General features: G+C 52.6%; 1 protein-coding gene across 3 annotated transcripts in view; it reads left to right on the forward strand.

Annotated features, from left to right (window-relative positions):
• The first annotated feature begins 1366 nt into the window (after positions 1-1366).
• PPP1R16B (protein phosphatase 1 regulatory subunit 16B) overlaps positions 1367-19762 on the forward strand; it is a 114019-nt gene continuing 95623 nt past the window's right edge. For 2 of the 3 annotated variants that reach the window (XM_004612493.2, XM_055137353.1), the window contains exon 1: positions 1367-1504. The gene's annotated coding sequence lies outside the window, so the exon portion shown is untranslated. Of the gene's footprint in view, positions 1564-19762 lie in introns of all 3 variants that reach the window. The other variant, XM_055137352.1, reaches the window with a different exon arrangement.

The following is a 19762-nucleotide window of genomic DNA, read 5'->3' on the forward strand; positions in this document are numbered from 1 at the left end:
TGCTCAAGGCTGCATGTCAGGAACATGTGATAGGCTCTGAGGCCTTGTATGTATACATGCCTTGGAGAGATGAACTCCCTCCCTCTCAGCCCACAGGGCTTGAAGATAAATCAATGGAAACATTTCAGCGAGAACAACGATCCCCTTGGGTTATTTTAAACTCAGCTTTAAGTCTCCCCCGACCTGCTCCGCTCTCTAATTGCTCCTACTGAAACAGTGTCATTCACAGCTGGCTTAGTAATGAACCCGAGAGGAGCCCGGGGCAAGGGGCGGTGGAGGTGGGGCTTTCAGGGGACCTGGGGGACCCCGACCAAGCCCAGCCGGGAGGATTTTAACTTCCCCTGGAAAAAGGGTCCCCGGTCTCCTAGCAAACAGGAAATCACTTAACCGGCGGTCTGGTTGGTCTCAGAAGATCCCGAGCGAGCAAAGCCGGCAGAGTCCGCCCACTAAACTGCTGGGAACTGAATTAGCCGGGTGCAACCCCAAGCCCCCAGCCTTAAACCTTGTCTCTCCGCCACCCCCCACCGCCTCCTGCCAGGGCTCTAATCTGGAGGCCGAGAAAGAGCAGGAAACAAGGGCCTTTGTGGAGAAGAGGACTCCATTGTTCTGAAGCCAGGGTTGGCCAGTGTGGATTCCGGAGAATGTTTTGGGGTGGATTCTTCCCCTTTACTAACTTTGTCTCCTAAGGTGGGGGGAGGGCGGACAGGGGGAGTTGAGCCGGGTCCGCCGCCGCTGCAAGAAGACGGTTACATGTACTGTCGTGTAGAGAAGGACGGGGGCTCCCAGACCCGCGGGCGAGCCCCCGACGTCGGCCCTTTTATTTTTAGCCCCGAGCCCCGGGGAGGCGGCCCGTGTCCCCGCTGTGCACCTCTCGATCGGGGCGGCCGTCAGCGGAGGTATGACCACATCCTTCCTCCCGAGCTTCGCCGCCTTTCCTTCCAGAAGGAGGAAATGATGCGGGTTCCCCGCGCAGGCCACGGCGCCCCGCGAGCCTCGCTGCTCCCCGCCCCCTCCGTCCCCACGACCTCAGAGCAGGTGAAGAGACGGGCACCCCCGACCCTAGTTCCTAATTCCGAGTCCCCTGGGGCAGAGCCTGCTCCTCTCTCAGTGCTGACCAGTCAAACAGGAGCAAGAGTCTGCTCCTTTTTCTGGGAGGGTGCAGAATGCGTAAGGAAGAAACAAACAAAACAAACAAACAACTCCGAAGCCCGCCAGGGTCCTGATGCTCAACACCGGGACCCCCATCACGAGAGCGGGGGTACCCTGCCCGGAGCTCTCCGCCCGCCCCAGCGCCCCACCCCTTCCCGGGAGCTCAGGCCCCGCCCCCGGAGGCGGAGTCTGGGGCGGGCCCGGGCCGGGGGCGGGGCCGGGGCGGGCCCGGGGCGGCGCGGAGGCTGGCGGCGAGCTCCGCTGGCTGCTGTCGCCTTACGGGCAGCTGCGGCTGGGGGACACAGTCGGAGCCGCTAGGGCCGGGAGCCGCTCGGGGCAAGGCTCGGCAGAGCGGGTGAGTTCCCGGGCGGCGCCGCCTCCTGCGCCTGCCTCTGCGGCGCGACCAGGCGCGGGGTGAGCACCTTGAGGGGTGGGGTGGGGACCGCTGACTGGGGAGCTTTTGGCCCGGCGGGGGCGACTAGGGCGCTTTGGCCAAGGGTCTGCAGCTTCAGAGAACAGCAGGGCACTAGGAAGGCGGGTACCCGGGGCGCAGCGCTGGGAGTTGGGCTGGGTAGGGGCGTACGCGTGGCTCGCGCGCGCGCCAATGACAAGGCCCGGGTAGGGGGCGTCTTGGCAGGTTGTTGGCTGGGTCCACCGTGGCCCGATCTAGGGGGCGGGAAGAGGGGCCATGGACTCTTGTTCCGCTGCGGGGCTGAGGGTGGTGGTACCTCGCCGGGCAGCGGGAGCCCCAGCCCATCCCAATCCCCCGGGGACTCCCTGCTTGGGGTAGGACATGGGGGCGCCGCCCCCTCGCGTGGAGACACTGGGGCCGGGCGGGAAACCCCCCCTCCCCAGGACAGGCGCCCGAGTATGCAGACCCGCCCGATGGAGAGACCCCCCGATAGCGCCTTTCGGTCCGGGGGAGAAACCCCGCGCGTAGTAGGACTCGAAGCCGTGGCCCGCGCTCGCGGGGCGTCCGCCTCTGGGGACCCCCCGCGCCTGGAGCGCCCTCCTCCGGAGTCCCGCGCCTCGACTCGGGCCGGAGAAGCGCCCTCCGAGTGCCGAGGACGAGCTGAATCTGCAACGCCGAGGGGTCTCCCCAAGGTCACCTGGAGCGCCCCGGCCGAGCTGCCCGGACCGCCCGCCCGGAGTGGAGCGCAGGGATGGGGAGGGGCGAGGAAGGCGGTCCCCCTGCTCGCTCCCCTCCTCCACCTCCCCCAGTCGGGACCCCGCTTTGCTAGGATGCTCGGGACGCAGCGCGCTGCTCCAGGCGGATGCTCGCGCCGGGGCGAGCTTTGAATCCGGTCCTCCCCGGCCCCCCAGAAGGGCCGCGCGCAAAACGGAGGGGCTCCGGGTACCCCTGGAGCCGAGGGAGAGAGAGACGCGGCTGCCGAAGCGCATCCCACAGCCGAAAGCCCAGCGGCTGGCGCGCCCATGTGATGGGAACCGCGCATAAAGGGCCCCTGTTCTCGCTGTCAGAAGCGCCCGCCCGCTCCCTGCGGCCCGGGGCGCCAGGTGCCGCCTGTGAATCGCCCTCTGTGGGCACCCCGGAGGGTCCCCGCCGTCCCGGGGCGCGCGTTCCCGCAGAGCTCTGTCGGAGAAGGGGGTCCCCCGGAGCCAGCCGCGGGGAGGCTCCCCGGTGCGCCCTGCCATTTCCTGCGGCGGGCCGAGCCCCGGAGGACACCCCTCCCTCTGGGCCGGTGCTGGGCCGCCGGGCTCGGCCGGTGCCTCGCTGTCTGCCCGAGGGCGAGACACTTGGCCGCCCGGCGCCTCCGCCGGCCCCGAGGACCCGCGGCTGCTCGGCCGCGGCGGGGAGGAGCGCGAGGACCCGCGGGAAGGGCTTGGCGCAGTCTAGCATGGCGGGATGTCGGCTCCGGGGGCGCCGGCCCCGTTAACACCGGTCTCCAGCGGGGTGTGTCTCGCGCAGAGGTGGCGCCCCGGTGGGCGGTTCTGCAGAGGCTTGGGGGGGAGTTTCCACCTCTTCCGCCCTCGGCCCTGTCATCAAGAAGCAGCTTGCAGGCGGCGGGTGGGCGCTGGTGAATCCTTGCAGCTCGCTGCTTGCTCCCAGGGGCCTCCCACGTAAGTCCCCCCGCAGCCCTCCGCGCCCACCTGCCACCCCAATCCCGTCTCCCTGGTCCCTGTCCCAGGTGTCAGCCAGGCTGCCCGGGACCTTCGACTTTGTATCTTCTTGTCCTTCGGTGTCTTCCCGATAGTGTCCCCCACCCCTGAACCTTCCTGATTGCTCCCTTGCTTCCTCCAACTCCCAGGAGTCTCTCTGAAACATCTTCCTTGAAGAAGGGCCTTTGCTCCTTCCTGCCCATCTTGGGGTCTCTCTCTGGGGCCGTTTCTCTCTGTGCTGGGGCGCCTGTGTTTCTTGCAGCCTGGTGCACTCTGGCTGTTGCCTGGCGTGGAAGGACACGCAGGCCAGGGTCGATGCACCGTCCAGACTTCATTCTCTCGAGGGATTGTTGCTGAAGTTGGAAGTTGAATTCTCATCTAACTGCTAAGTCTGTTCAGCAGCCAGAGCAGGGGACGGAGAGGATGCTGATGGAGGCAGATGGGTATTTCCCTCCGCCTTCCTCGCTGGAGCCTTTGGAAATGAGGTCTCCAGATGCTTTTCAAAACCAGCCCGGTACCCCGAGTGAGCTTCCTCTGACCCCTGAGGCTGCAGCTGGCCTGGTCTGGCAACTCGTAGAAGGCGCCTACCTTGGATCCTCAAGGACCTCAGCAAACCTCGCCTCCCATCCCCCAGCCTTGCTGCTTTACCACTTGCCCTGCCTGCACCCAGAGCTTGAAACGTTTGGTGTCCAGTGGGTCCCAAATGGCTTGCATCCAGGAAACTAGGACACTGCTTTATCCCTGGCGCATGGGAGAGACCGCGCTTCCTCTTGAGGGTCTGGGCAAGGCTTGCAGCGAGTAGGCGCCCACGAGGAGACAGGAATCTAGGTGCATCTCATTCACATTGCGGCCCTGCCCTTCAGATCTCAGGACTCTGGGCTCTGTTTAACCACCTGGAGTCCCAGTTTTCTTATCTGTAAAATGGGTGGAGTCATAGCAATGCCCATGAAGAGCCTGTGGGGCCAGAATGGAGACAGTGAAGGTGCTCCGGACTCCACCTGGTGTGGGCGGGTTTGCAGGAAATGATCATCTCACTTTCACCGCCGTTTCCTCCTCTACACAGGGTCTGGGGAGGGGGGCGGGGGGTCTCAGCGCCTCCAGCTCTGGGGAGGCAGGCCTCTTCTGCTTCTGGCTATGAGGATGGGGAAAGTCTCGGCCTGGGGTTGGCTCCCTGCCCACTGCGAGTCTGTGTCTTAGTCTTTCTCTAATGCCAGCCATGGCTCAGGACCATTGACTTCTTCAGCAGGGTCTGCTCTATCCAAACGCTGTGTGTGGCCGGGGATTCCCAGAGGAATCTGGCAGCACCCCGCCCCCAGGGCCTCCATGTAATTCTCACTCCTGGGCAGAGACGGGCCTGGAGAATGACATTGAGGATGCCTAAAGGTACCAGTTTCCCTGGCAAGTGGAGTGCGGAGCAGAGCGGTGCATAGACCTGTCCACCCAGGCTTCCTCCCGAGTCTGCCAGCTCGTGGCGGGGGGGATGATGGACAGATGCCATCTGACCTGCCCAGGGTGGTATGAGAGGAATGAATGAGACCACATAAGTGAAACACCGCAACCCCCCCTCCCAGCCCCCTGGACCTGCTAGCTAAGAAGTTTGTGCTTGGAAATACTAGCTGTTATTATTCTTAGTTATGATGCCTCATAACAGGTGGGCAAAACTTGGTGTGGGAGCACATCTGAGCATCTGAGCTCCAGGTTGTGGGCACGGGGGTGGCTGCCCCAGGAGAGAGAGAGAGAGAGAGAGAGAGAGAGAGAGAGACAGACAGACAGACAGACAGACAGACAGACAGACACAGAGAGACAGAAAGACAGAGACAGAGACAGACAGAGAGAGACAGAGACAGACAGAGAGAGACAGAGAGAGAGGCAGAGAGAGACACAGAGACAGACAGAGAGAGACACAGAGAGGCAGAGAGAGACACAGAGACAGAGAGAGACAGAGAGAGAGGGACAGAGAGAGAGAAGAGAGAGGAGACAGCTTGCGCCCATCAAACTTGGTGCCATGGAGAGCAGTGGGCAGGAGCTGTGGCAGGAGTGGGTCTCTACAGGGTATAATGGAGACCCAGGTTGCAGGCAAGGCCAGGGAGGGAGTGCCCCTCCCACCCTCCAGGGGCCCCCGAATGATTAAACGCTCACTGACCCGAAGCAGGAAGCCAGCAAGCTCATCAGGTGGCTGGTGTCAGGGGAGGACTGTCTCTCGAGCCCAAGGGAGCCCGGCCTGTGCACTCCAGCCCGGGTCTCACCGTCCCTTCCCCATCCTCTGCCCTAGAAGCTCCAGAGCCTCCTCCTTTCTCCCGACATGCTTCTCTGGCCTCCTCACCAGACTCACTCTTCCTGGGACTCAGCTTCTCGCTTGTGGGAAGGGGATGCAGGTGGAGGGTGTGCCTTAGAGACCTGACTTTGTTCCACACACTTCCCTGCGTGCAAGCGTGGCTCCCTCCAAGGACCTCACTTGCATTGTTAGTGACTCCCCCTACCTGCCCATCTAAAAGAGCCACATTTGTCCCCATTGCTCAGGGGGAAAACACGAAGGACAAAGCATTACTGAAAGGCACATGAGTGCTAAGTGACAGACATTCTTATTGGGGTCTCAGGGAAGGAGGGATGCTGTGTGCAAACCCGTCCCACCCTCAGGCTCGCGCTGAAGATCTAAAGCTAAGCACCACCTGTCTGCCTGCGGCCCCCCGTCCCCCACCCCCGCAACCCCAGATGTTGGGTGTGGGGCGCCTTGGAGATGGGTCCCAGTGGGATGTGCTCCGGGGACTGCCCCTTCTGCTTCCTGCCTGGACTCTGGGGAAGACCCAGCGTGAGGCCCTGGGCGGGGGTGGGGGTGGGGGGTGTTCTAGTTCTCAGTTTCAGGGTGACATTCCTTGGCCCGCTGGTGTTTCACAAATGTGCCTACACACAGCAGTTTACAGCTTGATAGATGTGACAGGTGCTGGCTGAGCTCCACGGTGACCCCAGGAAGAAATAAGTCTTTTAGGATGGCTGCTCTGAGCCCTACCTGTTTTCAGAAGACCCTTAAAGCAAGGGCTCAGATTTCCTTTTTTTCGTGGGAGGCAAAGTCGAGGGCCAGGGTTCAGATCCTGCCCCTGCCTCTCACTGGTTTATGGGGCTTGGGTATTTAGTTTCTTCACTTCCTGGAGCCTAAATCTAAAAGCACGGATCACATGGCCCTTCTGATCTGAAGGTACAGATGGTGCATACCTGACACATACATGCATTCAGTGTGGCCCTGAGGATTGTTCAGCTGGTCAGTTTGCATGGAGCACTTGGGATCAGTATTGGCATCTCATCCTCATCCCTTTCTTTTCTTCTTTTTGGGTCATACCTGGTGATGCTCAGTGGTGACCCGGCTCTGCACTCAGAAATTACTCCTGGTGGTGCTCTGGGAACTATATGGTATGCCAGGGATTGAACCTGGTTGTTCTGCATGCAAGGCAAACGCCCTCCCCACTGTACTATCCCTCTGACCTCAGATCCGCATTTCCGTTATTATTTTTTTCCGGGGAGGGGGGAACCATGCCCAGTGGTGCTCTGAGTTTACTCCTGGTTCTGAGCTCAGGAATCACTCCTAGCGAGGAACAGGGAGCCATATGAGGTACCAGGGTTTGAACCCGGGTCGGCTGTGTGCGAGGCAGGTGCCCTACTCACTGTATTTTGCTCTGGCCTCGCATGCTCATTTCTTTCCATGGTACGTTTTATACTCCTGGGGATACAGTTATTTGTGATCCTCACCGTAGAGTATCTTGTCCACTTGGCCAAGTGGTTCTCAACTGGGGGCCACCTGCTTCCCCAGGGAACTTTGGGGAAGGTGTGGGGGTTAGTTCTGGTTGTTAACGTTGGGGAAGAGCAGGGGGAAGAGAGCTCCTGACTTCTCGAGAGGGTCGAGGTCGGGAATGCTGCTCAGTATCCCAGCATGCTCTTGGCGCCCCCCCAGAGCCTGATCTGAGCCCCGAGGTGGGCCGGGCGGCCTGGGGCAAGCTGACACCGGAGGGGAAGCGGCAGAAGGTCAGTGACTGTGGCTCGTCCAGCAGCCCGGTGTCCCCAGCTGCTCGGCATGATTCCCAGGACACAAATGACAATCAATATGCATTAAAGGGATGAATGGGAACTTGCAAGACCTCGCGTCCCGAGTGCTGACCTGTGGGACATTCTGAATGGGCAGAAGAGCTTTGGATGAACCCGAATGATGAGCAGGGAATTGGTTGATCAGGCTGAAGAACTTCAGACCGAATGAGTTTTCCTTCCTTCCCAAGCAGTGGTGAATGACGGGAGCGGTCACAGCCCGCATCACTGGGTTATTTGCTCCTGTGGCCCTGGGTCCCACCTTTCTGGAGAAGCAGGCTGGGCCAGGGAATGGAGGTGCTGACAAGAAACGCCCAGTCAGCTGGGCCTTTGGGATTTGCCAAGTGGGGTGCAGCTGCTGGCGGCTTCCTGTTTTTTCCCTTTCTGGTGGAATGAAGGAAACCCTCTGAATGGCTAGTTTCCACTGACATTTACAGCAATGTGATAGGCCTCGGATGAATGAGGTCAAGCTACGGTGTGAAATCGGCCCGATAACTTGAAGCGGCGCCAACAGGAAGACCTGGCTTGTTTTCTTTGGGCTGTTGGATGCATTTGGATGGCTCTGGCCAGGGCTGCAGGGGCCGCTCCTCCGTGCAAAGCAGAGAAGGCTTTATGCCCCGGTGTGACAGAAGCCAGAGTGGTTGTTGTCTCCTCGGCAGTTTATTGGGAAGCTTTATTTTAACCTGGACTTTAAAATAAATAACTCATTAAGGCAAAGTTTCGCCTGGAGCACCAGCCAGGCTCTGTGCTGAGCCCGGTGGTGATTCCTGGTGGAGGAGCACGCTGGGTCCCTTTGAAGGATAAGGGTGTTTGGACAGGTGAGAAGGGTGGACAGGTTGCCTGCTGGTTTGCGTGGGCTCCGTGAGAGGGAGGGAGCTAGGGCTGGAATTTGGCTTGCTCACAGATCTTGCTGGGATTCCCATGAAATGCAGAATCTGATGAAACTTGAATTCAGTTTTGAGATAAGACACCTACACTTCTGACCAGACCATGGCACAGCCCATCTGTGGGCTTAGAAGTCTGGGAATCCCCCCCAAGCCCCCAGGGCAGAGGGTTCCTGAGGTAGTCTACCTGATGCTACAAGCAGATACGGCCTGTGTGCACCTCTGGATGTGTAGTTACTGGCAGCCCGGTCCCTAACCTGCCCTTCAGACACTGTGACTTTCAGCAAAGCCCAAAATCAGGTCCTTGAGTCGCTGAGATATAGCATTTCTTTTTTTTTTTTTTTGCTTTTCGGGTCACACCCAGCGATGCACAGGGGTTATTCCTGGCTCTGCACTCAGGAATTACTCCTGGCGGTGCTGGGGGACCATATGGGATGCTGGGAATCGAACCCGGGTCGGCCACATGCAAGGCAAACGCCCTACCCACTGTGCTATCACTCCAGCCCCTGAGATATAGCATTTTGTTCAGGATTAGCCAGCCACTTTTATTCCCCTCCCCCCCAGCCATCAGCAATGTAAGAAGTGAAATGAGACATGATTGGAGCATCTGCTATAGTTCCTGTATCCCTTTGCTGTATACCCCGGCCTGGGACCAACACAAGAAGGGCTGCTGGCTTGGACGCAGCAATGGGACACAGCCCAAACACGGTGCCCAGCACCTAGCGCTTCCAGAAACACGTGTCCTGGAACACGCTGGTCTTGGGTCACATGGTCACCTGGCACTTGGTCAACGCACAGATCCCTGGGCCCTGGGCCAGCTCGCCTGTGTCAGCGTCGCTCAGGTGGGGCCCTGGGGATCTAGATTTAAAAGGTGGGCCGGGGCGGGGTAGGGCTTCTGCTTCACATCCAGGCTGGGGAAAAGCAGGTGGGGAAAAGGGACAGGTGACACTTGGAAGTTAATTGCTCCACAGCAGGACCGGGTCAGGCTGTTGGGCTGTGGACCGCCCCATGGCACCTTGCTGCCAGAGGGACCGGGATGCAGGCTCTGCCACCTGCCACGCTCCGCACCCCACAGGGGTACATTGCCAGGCAGGGAGGGCGCCTTTTTTCCCTCAATATTAAAAATAATCATCACCATTTGGCATCGCCGATTCTGAGCCAAGCCCTGGCTGGTTAACTCTTCCAGTCTCCCCAGCCACTCTACGAGGAGGGATTACTGCTGCTCAGTTCTACGCCCGAGGAAGTAAGGCCCAGAGAGACTCAAAGATTTGTCCTGGGCTACACAGCTCTAAGTAGCAAAGCGAGGGTTTGAACCCAGGGCATCTGGCTTCCTAGTCCTCACGTGTAGTCATCACCCGTGGTGCTTACGGGCTTCTCCCAGAATAGTGCTCAGGGAACCATGCATTGCTGAACATCAAACTCTTCCCACCTGCCACTGCTTTTGCATACAGAGCATGCAAAAGCCATCTGAGCCGTCTGCCACCCTACTCTCTGACTTTATTTATATTTTTTTTGGGGGGAAGGCAGGTTTGAGCTACACCTGGTGACAGTGCTCAGGGCTTTCTCTTGGCTCTGTGCTCGAGGATCACTCCTGGTGGTGCTTCGGGAACCATATACTGGGGTTGGTGCCGGGGATCAGATTGGGGTTGGCCAGTCAGGGGAAAACTCCTTAACCCCTGTACTACCTCCCCAGCCCCTGGAGTTTTCCCTCTTGATGAGACTGCGCCCTGAGTCTGTTCCCATGAGAGAGTGCACGGTTTCCAGCTCTCCCCAGGTTGGCGACAGGCTCTGGCAGTGGCCTTGGCTGGCTCTGGACTCACCCCAGGGCTTGAGCCCCAACTCTGTGTCATTTACGATAACCTTGAGCAAGTTGCTTGGTTCACTGCCTCGCCTCAGTGTCCCTGTATGCAAAATGGGAGTCACTGTGTTGTGAGATGAGCCGCTTGCTTGCTCTGAGCTGGGTGTTGTCCACGCACAGCCGCGACTGTGATGGTCCTGTTGTCAGCGAAGTCCCCGGGGGTCTGAGATGGCTTCTGAGCAGAGGAGAGCGAGTCCTGTGCCATAGCTGTCCCGGGAGCGGAGTTGGTGGACTCACCCCCAGGCCACTTGTATTTTCTGCTTCCCCACAGGCCTGTGCTTCTTGGCCCACACTGGCGGCCCCTGTACCCCTGCCGGCCTGTCGAGTTCTGTTTCTTGGGTCCCAGAATGGTCTAGTCTCTCCTCCAGAACCAGCTTGCTTTCCCGGGCAGGTGAAAAATCTGTATTCTCTCACAGATTCTCTTCCAGGCTCCTGGCCCTGATGGAGCGTAGCCCTGTCTCTGGGTTTCTTTCTGGAACCCTGAGCCTCCTCTGCCCCCACTCACAGTCAGAGACTGAGCATAGAGTAAACGCTGCTTTCTAGACTTTACTTATGGCCTTCAAGGAGGGGGGAAGTTGATCTCCAAAATTCCATTCATTCCTTTTCTGTTACATATCAAATCAAGTTTTTTCTTTCTTTCTATTCCTCTCTCTTCCTCTCTCCCTTCCTTCCTCCTTCCTTCCTTCCTTCCTTCCTTCCTTCCTTCCTTCCTTCCTTCCTTCCTTCCTTCCTTCCTTCCTTCCTTCCTCCCTCCCTCCCTCCCTCCCTCCCTCCTTCCTCCTCCTTCCTTCCTTCCTTCCTTCCTTTCTTTCTTTCTTTCTTTCTTTCTTTCTTTCTTTCTTTCTTTCTTTCTTTCTTTCTTTCTTTCTTTCTTTCTTTCTTTCTTTCTTTCTTTCTTTCTTTCTTTCTTTCTTTCTTTCTTTCTTCCTTCCTTTCTCCTTCCATCCCCTCCCTCCCTCCTTCCCTTCCCCCTCCCTCCTTCCCTTCCCCCTCTCTCCCTCCCTCCCTCCCTCCCTCCCTCCCTCCCTTCCTTCCTTCCTTCCTTCCTTCCTTCCTTCCTTCCTTCCTTCCTTCCTTCCTTCCTTCCTTCCTTTCTTCCTTCCTCCCTTCCTTCTCTCTTTCTCTCCCTTTCTCTCTCTCTTTCTCCACCCCATTTCTGTGCTTAGGAGTCTCTCCTGTTGGTGTTTGGGGTACTGAGGCTCAAACCTGGCCTTTCCACCTCAAAGCATATCTTCCAGTTTGTTGCTCTCTCCCCAGCCCCAAGTGTTTGTTTCCCTGTTGCTATATTCTGTGCTTCTTAGTTCTAAGAAGAATGCAAATAAATTATTAAAGTTCAAACAGTTCAGAAATGTGTGAAATGTAGAGTGACATTTCCCTCAGCATCGTCCCTAGCTATGTACCTTTTTCTCACAAGAAATCCCTGAACAATTTTTCAGTGTCTTTCCATACATTTTCTGTACATATACAAACCCATGTTCACTTACATGGTTATCCTTGTTTTTTTCCTAATACAACTATACAACAATCTTCTGTAACTTCCTTGTTCAACTAATTTTTCTTAGCCCATATCAACATAAATAGATAAATCCCACTTACTAAAAACCTAAATGGTATTTCAGGGGGGAAAATTTACCATTACTTATTTTCTAAGAGTTTGTTTTTGTTTTGGGGCCACATCTGGCAGTTATCAGGGGATACTCATGGTTGATACTTGGTGGACCATATGGGATGCCGGGGGTTGAATCCAGCCCAGCCGCGTGCAAGGCAGGTGGCCTACCTACTGTACTATTGCTCTGGCCCTTAGTTCCTAGTGTCTTGCTCATGAGGAAGATTGGTACCAGTTTCCCATACTACCAATGTATAGAGTTGTAGCATTCTTGATTGCACTGAGTTTATCTTGTTTATTGGCATTCTTTTGTTGTTTTTGTTTTTGGGTCACACTCAGTGGGGTTCAGGGAATGACCAGGAGGTGCTTGGGGAAATCTGTGGATGGGGTGCTGGGTGGGGGTTGAACTTTGGTCAGTTGTGTGCAAGACAAGTGCCCTGCCCACTGTACTATCTCTCCAGCCTCCTCCCCACACGCATTCTTTTAACTAAGAGGAAAGTTGCCTTCAGTCTGATCCAGGATTGAGATAGGTAAATTGACCTCCCAGGATGCCAAACCAATCTCCGTTCCCTTAAGAGAGCATGTGAATGTCGGTATCTCCAGTCCCTTCTCCAACACTGAATTTTAAGTCATTTTAATTGTTGTCTGCTGTGAATAAAACAGAACAATTGTAACTGAATCAGATTCTGCAGTACTTGAGATTTTGTGACCTTGCAGGTTATGCCTGCATAAAGACAGTTAACTGGTCAAGATCTACATTTTATCTGAACTTATGCTAGGAATTAGTAAGATAAATAGAATCAATGGAATCAGAGAGATAGTGCTAGAGGTTAAGCACTTGCCTTGCATGTGGCCAACCCCAGTTCTCTCTGGCACTGCATATGGCCCCTGAGCATCACTAGGGGTCACTCCTGAGCTCTGATCCCAAAGTTACCCCTAAGCACTGCAGGGTGTGACACCTTTCCCCTCCATCCCCCCTCAGCGCTCCCCCCCACTCTCCACCAAAATACAAAATTAAACCAGCTTTGTTCTTAGGTTGACCTCTGTTTCCTGGAGGAAGTTGATACTGGGACAAATAAAATGAAAATAAAACACTGTGGTTCATGAATGCTAGAAGAAGCATAAGTGAAGTCATAACTTGGTTTGATAGACTCTCTTCATAAATATCACAAATGTTGCATAAAATTCAGTCTATTCTCTCAACCAAGAAGGGGGAGGGAGTAGATTCTTGAAATCCTCCAAAAAGAAAGTTTGATTAGGAGCAGAAACCTTCTAGACCCTACTAAGGGTAGCATAAAAAGCAGAATGTTAGGAAGGGATAAGTAGTTTTGAAACAGTCTCTGGTGATTTCCATGTTGGTAAGCCTGAGGTGTGCATGGAAGCAGAGCAGAAAACCCGCTGAGTTTGCAGTTGGCACTGACAACCAATCACTCATAGCTGGGCATATTTGCACATCCGTCCAGAAAGAGTGAGATCAAAGGAGGACACTAGTTTTTAAAACTCTCTACTTGGGAAACCAGAGGAATAATACAGTGGGTAGGGTGTTAGCCTTGCATATGAGCAACGTGGACTCCATCCTTGGCACCGTGTTTGATCCCTGGCCAGGAATGATGGATCCCTGGTCCCCTAACCAACAACCAACCAACTAACCAAACCGAACCAAAACCTCACTACTGGGAGATGGCTCCAAGGGCTGCTATGAATGCTTTGCATGCAGGAAGCCTGAGTTAGAACCCGACACCACATAGTATTCTAAGCATTGCTAGACACGACCCGTTAGCTTTGAGCTAGAAGTATCACTGGGCATGACACCCCAGTACCACTGGGTGTGGTCCTAAATGCAAAAGTGAAGATCCACTACCTTGGACCTCCTAGACCTTGGGTGTGGCCTGCCTCGGAGGTTGGAAGGTGTGTGCTGTAAAGAGCCCACTGTAGAATAGGTGTAGGGAAAGGTGTTCAATGATTGTGTGAGCATCAGAGATACCATCTTAGAAAGGCAGCAGCTGTGATTCCCTGATGGACGTACCTGAGGGAGTGGTGCCTTAACTGGCCCACATGTTTCTTCCCTCACTTGGAATAGCTTATGAATCAAGACAAGGCAAAGAACGCTGGTGATGTCTCAAAGCAACACAGTGGAGTGGCATTTGCCGTCTCCAACAAATGTCTATTGCCAGGCAGTAGAATTGAAGAGCAAGTGTAGTTAGAGGCCATCCAAACCCATCCTTTCATAAAAACCCACGCTGAGGTCAGACACAACGCTGTCCCGTGTCTGGCTCCCAAGTCTCTCCATTAGCCATATCTATATTTTGTTTGGCTCATGCCACAACTCAGTTATCAAGTCAAAGGACATGACAGGACCCTCACCCAGGAGAGAACAGAGAGATCTTAGTGAATTTTCAGCCCATGGGTTTCCCAACCTCCCATCTTCCTTCTCCTATATTATTATTACTGTTATTATTATTATTATTGTTATTATTATTATTATTATTATTATTATTATATCTCTATCATGTGTTGGGTCGACCTAACACAGATTATCAAGGTGAATAATATAAATCCCTGTCTGGGAAGAGTATCTAGTGCGTTGAAGGAGGCAGATCTGAAAATAACAATTACAACAGAGTGTTGAGTTCTACACTGGTGATGTGGTCAGATGTCTTGGAACTAGAGAAGAGAAAGAAACCCATTTGGCACTGGGCTGGTGATGAGCAATTCAGAGGGAATTAAAGAAGCATTGAGACGACACTTGTGTCAGCGAGAGCAGGCAAGGGCAGTGCTGAGCGTGGTGCCTGGAAAGCACTTAGAGATGACAGATATTATTACGGCACACGCACTGTTCTCACAGAGCAAGAAAGAGCTTGCCAGGTAGAGAGGAGAGCACTGCCACCAGAGGTCTGGTACAGATAGAGGCGAGCAAGTAGAGCGTGGCAATATGAAAACTGTATGGCTTTGCTACAGAGCAACTGAGCTCCATCCTTGTGACCCTGGGCACGTCCAGGTGAGCCCTGTTTCCTAACTGATCTAGTGAGCATAACCGTAACCTGGTTTTAAAGGTTTTTTTTTTTTTATAGGAGGAGGGGTTTAATGTTCATTTGTGCCTAGTATCTGGCCCTCCGTGATCTAGAGTCTTATCAAATGATGAGTACCATTGTGGACGTGTGAATCCACCAGAACTAATCAGTATAGCTGGAAAATTAATAACTTAGGGCTGGGGGGGCGGAGTAAGGTGTAAAATCAAGGGGATAAGGCAGACACGTTAAGCCAGGGGGGCTGGAGAGATAGGGCAGTGATTACCGTGCTTGACTTGCATGCGGCTGACCTGGGTTCAGTCCCGCATGGTCTCCCGAGCTCTGCAGGAGGGGTCTCTGAGTGCAGAACTAGGAATAAGTCGTGAGAACCTCTGGGTGTGGCTCCAAAACAAAACAAAAACAAGAACAACAAGAAGTCAGATCAGATACTGAATGATTTAGACCTGTGATTCCCAATTGTTTGCCAGCGATGACTCCCTTCCAAACTTGTTTCCTTCCTGTACCTCCTACCCTCACTGGTTGACTCCCTTAGCCCTGTGTCATGCTGGGGCCCCTCTTGATGTGAATTTTACCTGATTTCATTCCTGGAGTATCCCAAGGACCCACATATAGTTCCTGGTTCAGAAACATTCATCGACACTGTTCGACTGAGGAATTTGGACTGTGGGCAAGAAATGAGAGGTATTAAGTGTGACATCAGACACATTTAAAGGTTTGTTGGGGTAAACGTGTGTTAATTTATGGGTAATGCCTGATTGTACTAGATCCAGAGTCTGGTTTCTGGTTTTGTTTTGCTTTTCTTGGGTTTTGGACTACAACTGAGGCACTCAGGACTTAATCCTGGTGGGCATGGGGGAATCATACGGAATGCTGGGATTTGACCCCTGGTTGGCTGTTGTAAAGCAAGTGTCCTATCTGTTGAGCTCTTGCTCTGATTTAGAGCCTGAAATAAAATGAGAATCCTGCCAGTGGTGTGGATAGTGATGTGTTGGTTGGAGGCTAGGGCACCACTTTGAGAAATGCTATGTTTCATGTTGCTTTTCCAGCAATACACAGCTCACTGAGTCTGGCATGGACACTGTTAAGTCCTACAGCCAACCACTGCTTTGGAGATGGTTAAGAACAGGAGCCACACACTACAGAGATGGCTCTGGATCCCACTTATTTTAATTTTTAGAATCCCAGGAGCACGCGGCCACTTTTGCGACCGCATGATATCTCATACTATTTTTTTTCTTTTTTTGTTGAATCACTGTGAGATAGATCTTTACAGACATCTTATATTATTCATAACAAGCAATACAAGATCAATTATCTTGCATCTGCCTGTGGGGCAGGCTTGAGTGGTGGTGGGACACTTCAAAATAATGGTGGTGGGATTGATGTTGAAATATTGAATGTAATCAATTATTGTGAACAACTTTATGAAAATAAAATTTAAAAGTTTGGAAAAAAAGAACAGGAGCCACAGTGTCAGGGCCAATGTGGATTGAAGTCCAGTTCTGCTGTTAACTGGCTATATGATTTTTCTTTTTTTCTCTTTTTGGGTCACACCTGGCAATGCACAGGGGTTACTCCTGGCTCTGCACCCAGGAATTACTCCTGGCGGTGCTCAGGGGACCATATGGGATGCTGGGAATCAAACCCAGGTCGGCCGTGTGCAAGGCAAACACCCTACCCGGTGTGCTATCTCTCCAGCCCCATATATGACTTTTCATAATTGTTTAACCTATCCCAGAGCTCAGGTTATTCATCTATGACATGAGAGTGAAAAGTTAATTTTTTTTCCTGGGCTTCTTGTAAGGAATAAATAAAATAGTGTCAATAAAGCACTTCCCTTACCTCTGTACATAGAGTAAATGTTCAGCAGACGAGCCCCTCTTTCCCCGTAACACCTACTTACCCTTCTGGAGCTACTGGAGAACTACAAATAGCATCCTGCTGCGGACTTTCTGGAGCAGCAGTAGCTCTCTCTTCTCCAAGAAATAGTAAGGGGGTTGCCAAGTTTTAACTGTGGTTCTGGGATGCATATTAGGCCTACCTGGGAAGCTTTGGAAAATTTTGATGTCTGGCTGCACCCCAGATCAATTAAACGAGAATCTCTCCAGGGAGCACCCAAGCATCATCGTGTTTTTTTTTTCAACTTTAGGGGTTTATTGAGGCAACATCCATACAGGAAAGTGTATACTTCCTCGGGGCCAGAGTGATAGTGCAGCGGGGAGGGCATTTGCCTTGCATGTGTCTGACCTGGGTTCAATCCCCAACACCCCGTATGGTTCCCTGAGCACTACCAAGAGTGACCCCTGAGCACAGAGCCAGGAGTAAACCTTGAGCACCGCCAGGTGCTCTAAAATAAAACAAAATTTTCATACACTATCAGGTGGCCCTAAAACAAAACAAAAATTGCATACGCTTCCTCGGTGTACGAATTTCTTCACACATTCAATGTGTCTGTATCGCCCACATCTTGCTCGAACCCAGAGCATTTCAAGCATCTCAGAAACCCCTCTTTTATTCCTTTCCAATCTCCCCTGCTCCTTCAGCTCCAGACAACCGCCTTGATTGCTGCGTTAGTTTAGCTTGTTGAATTTGGTAAAGCTTATGTAAAATCGAAATCGGATAGTATACATTTGGGGCTCACGTCTGACTTATTTCGGTTAATGTTGCAAGAGTCATCTATATCAGAGTACAATTGTGTATTATTCATTTCTTCTTGTACTATGTTCCCTGGTGTTAATGTTCTAGAATTTTTATCCCCCCAGCGTACTGCTACTGGGAATTCTGGGTAGTATGTACTTGGGGACTGTTACAAACAGTGCTAGTAACAGTCTTGTAAATACCTTGTGGTGAACAGATAGGAAAATTTCAGTTGGGTACATTCCCAGGAATGAGAATGCTGGATTATAGGGTTAACATCATATGTTCAGCTTTAGAAGATATTGCTGAACAGTTTTGAAAAGTGGTTGTAGGAATTTATGTTCCCACTCAGCACATGAGAACTCTTGCCAACAGTTGCTGTTTTTTTGTATTTTAAAAAGTTTGGCCAGTCTCGCGGATTTATCGTCGTCTTGCTCCATGGTCTGAATAGATATTTCCAGTCTCTTTGTGTGTGAGTCTGTAGTAGAGTTAAGTTTGGGAATCTCTTTCTTAAATGGTTTGGAAAAACCAAAACCACCACTTATGGAGCTGGATCAAGAGATGTTATACCAGTGAGTGGTTCCCCATTGGCTTCCTTTGATGTCTGTACCCAGAGATTTTTAATAGACCTGATCTGTTTAATCAGTCAGTGGGAGTTGTTTATGTGGTGGAAGGAGAATGTGGCGGTGGATTCAACCTGACAGCCTGATCCTCATTCCCGGCGGCTTTATATGGGAGCTAACAGCTCCATCTGGAGACATCCCGAAGCACACTGGAGAACTGAGAATTCCAGGACGGAGCCTCAACAGGATGTCCACCTCTTCTTTCCGTTAAAGACTTGAAAGAGAAGGGAGGGCATAGACAGAGCTGGCGGTCTGTACACATGTCCGACGATTTTGTGTTGTGTTTTTGCTCCTCAAATCTCTCTCATTCGCTGACACTTAGTAAGTGTGAAAACATACTCATTGGTGTCAGTACCAGAACGGTGAGACTTTCCCTGGGGAAAATCATAACTTATTTGGTTGCAGAAGATGTTGGTGAGGCATTGACTGTGCTGATTAATAGTTTGGACTCTTTCCTTTGTTATTGCAATGTTGTGGCTGGATTTCTTGCTTATTTATTTATTACAAGCATATTTTCTTTTATATCCTTAACGAAAGTTGTAATAGCTGCTTTAAAATCCATATCTAGGGGCCAGAGGAATAATACAGAAGATAAGGTGCTTGCCTTGCCTGCAGCTGACCGCAGTTTCAATCCCTGGTACCACAAATGATCCCGTGATCACTGTCTGATGTCCCTCCTGAGTACAGAGCCAGGAGTGGCCCCTGAGCATTGTCAAGTGTGATCCCAAACTCCTCAAAGTAAATTAAATTAAAATTTTAAATTAAATCCTTACTCACTAACTCTAACATTCTGGTCATCCTGGGATCAAGCCCCACTGATGGCCTCTTCTCTTGAGTTTGGATCATGTTTTCCTATTTGCTATTTATTTTTATTTATTTATTTATTTTTTTGCTTTTTGGGTCACACCTGGCAATGCACAGGGGTTACTCCTGGCTCTGCACTCAGGAATTACTCCTGGCGGTGCTCAGGGGACCATATGGGATGCCGGGAATTGAACCTGGGTCGACCGAGTGCAAGGCAAACGCCCTACCCGCTGTGCTATTGCTCCAGCCCCTTGCTATTTTTTTCTAGTAATTTTATTATTATTATTGTACTATCTAGAAGTTTGTTGTTGTTGTTGTTTTTTAAATCGAATCATCGTGAGGTCCATAGTTACAAAGTTGTTCAAGTTTGAATTTCAGTCATGCAGTAATTTTTTTTTCTTTTTGGGTCACACCTGGTGATGCACAAGGGTTGCTCTTGGCTCTGCACTCAGGAATCACTCCTGGCAGGGCTCAGAGAACCACATGGGATGCTGGGAATCGAACCCAGGTCAGCCGCATGCAAGGCAAATGCCCTACCCACTGTGCTATCACTCCAGCCCCGGGTCATGCAGTAATTTTGAGGGTCAGTTCCAGCAGCACATGGGGGACCACATAGTGCTGGGATGGTTGGAACTTGGGACTCTGCATGCAAAGCATCTGTTCTATTCCTTTGAGCCATCTCCAGCCCCTCATTTGGTTTTGGATTCTATATCAAACATTGTGACTCAATCTTGCAGAGATTCTTTTTTCTTTCTATTTTTCTTTTGGTGGTGGTGGGGGCACACCCGGGAGTACTCAGGAGCTATTCTCTTTTTTTTTATGTTTTTTTTTTCTTTTTGGGTCACACCCAGAGATGCACAGGGATTACTCCTGAGTGATCACTCCTGGCTCTGCACTCAGGAATTACCCCTGGCAGTGCTCAGGAGACCATATGGGATGCTGGGAATTGAACCTGGGTCAGCCGCATGCAAGGCAAATGCCCT

The sequence above is a fragment of the Sorex araneus genome, chromosome 5, assembly GCF_027595985.1.
Source record: "Sorex araneus isolate mSorAra2 chromosome 5, mSorAra2.pri, whole genome shotgun sequence".
Lineage (NCBI taxonomy): Eukaryota > Metazoa > Chordata > Mammalia > Eulipotyphla > Soricidae > Sorex > Sorex araneus.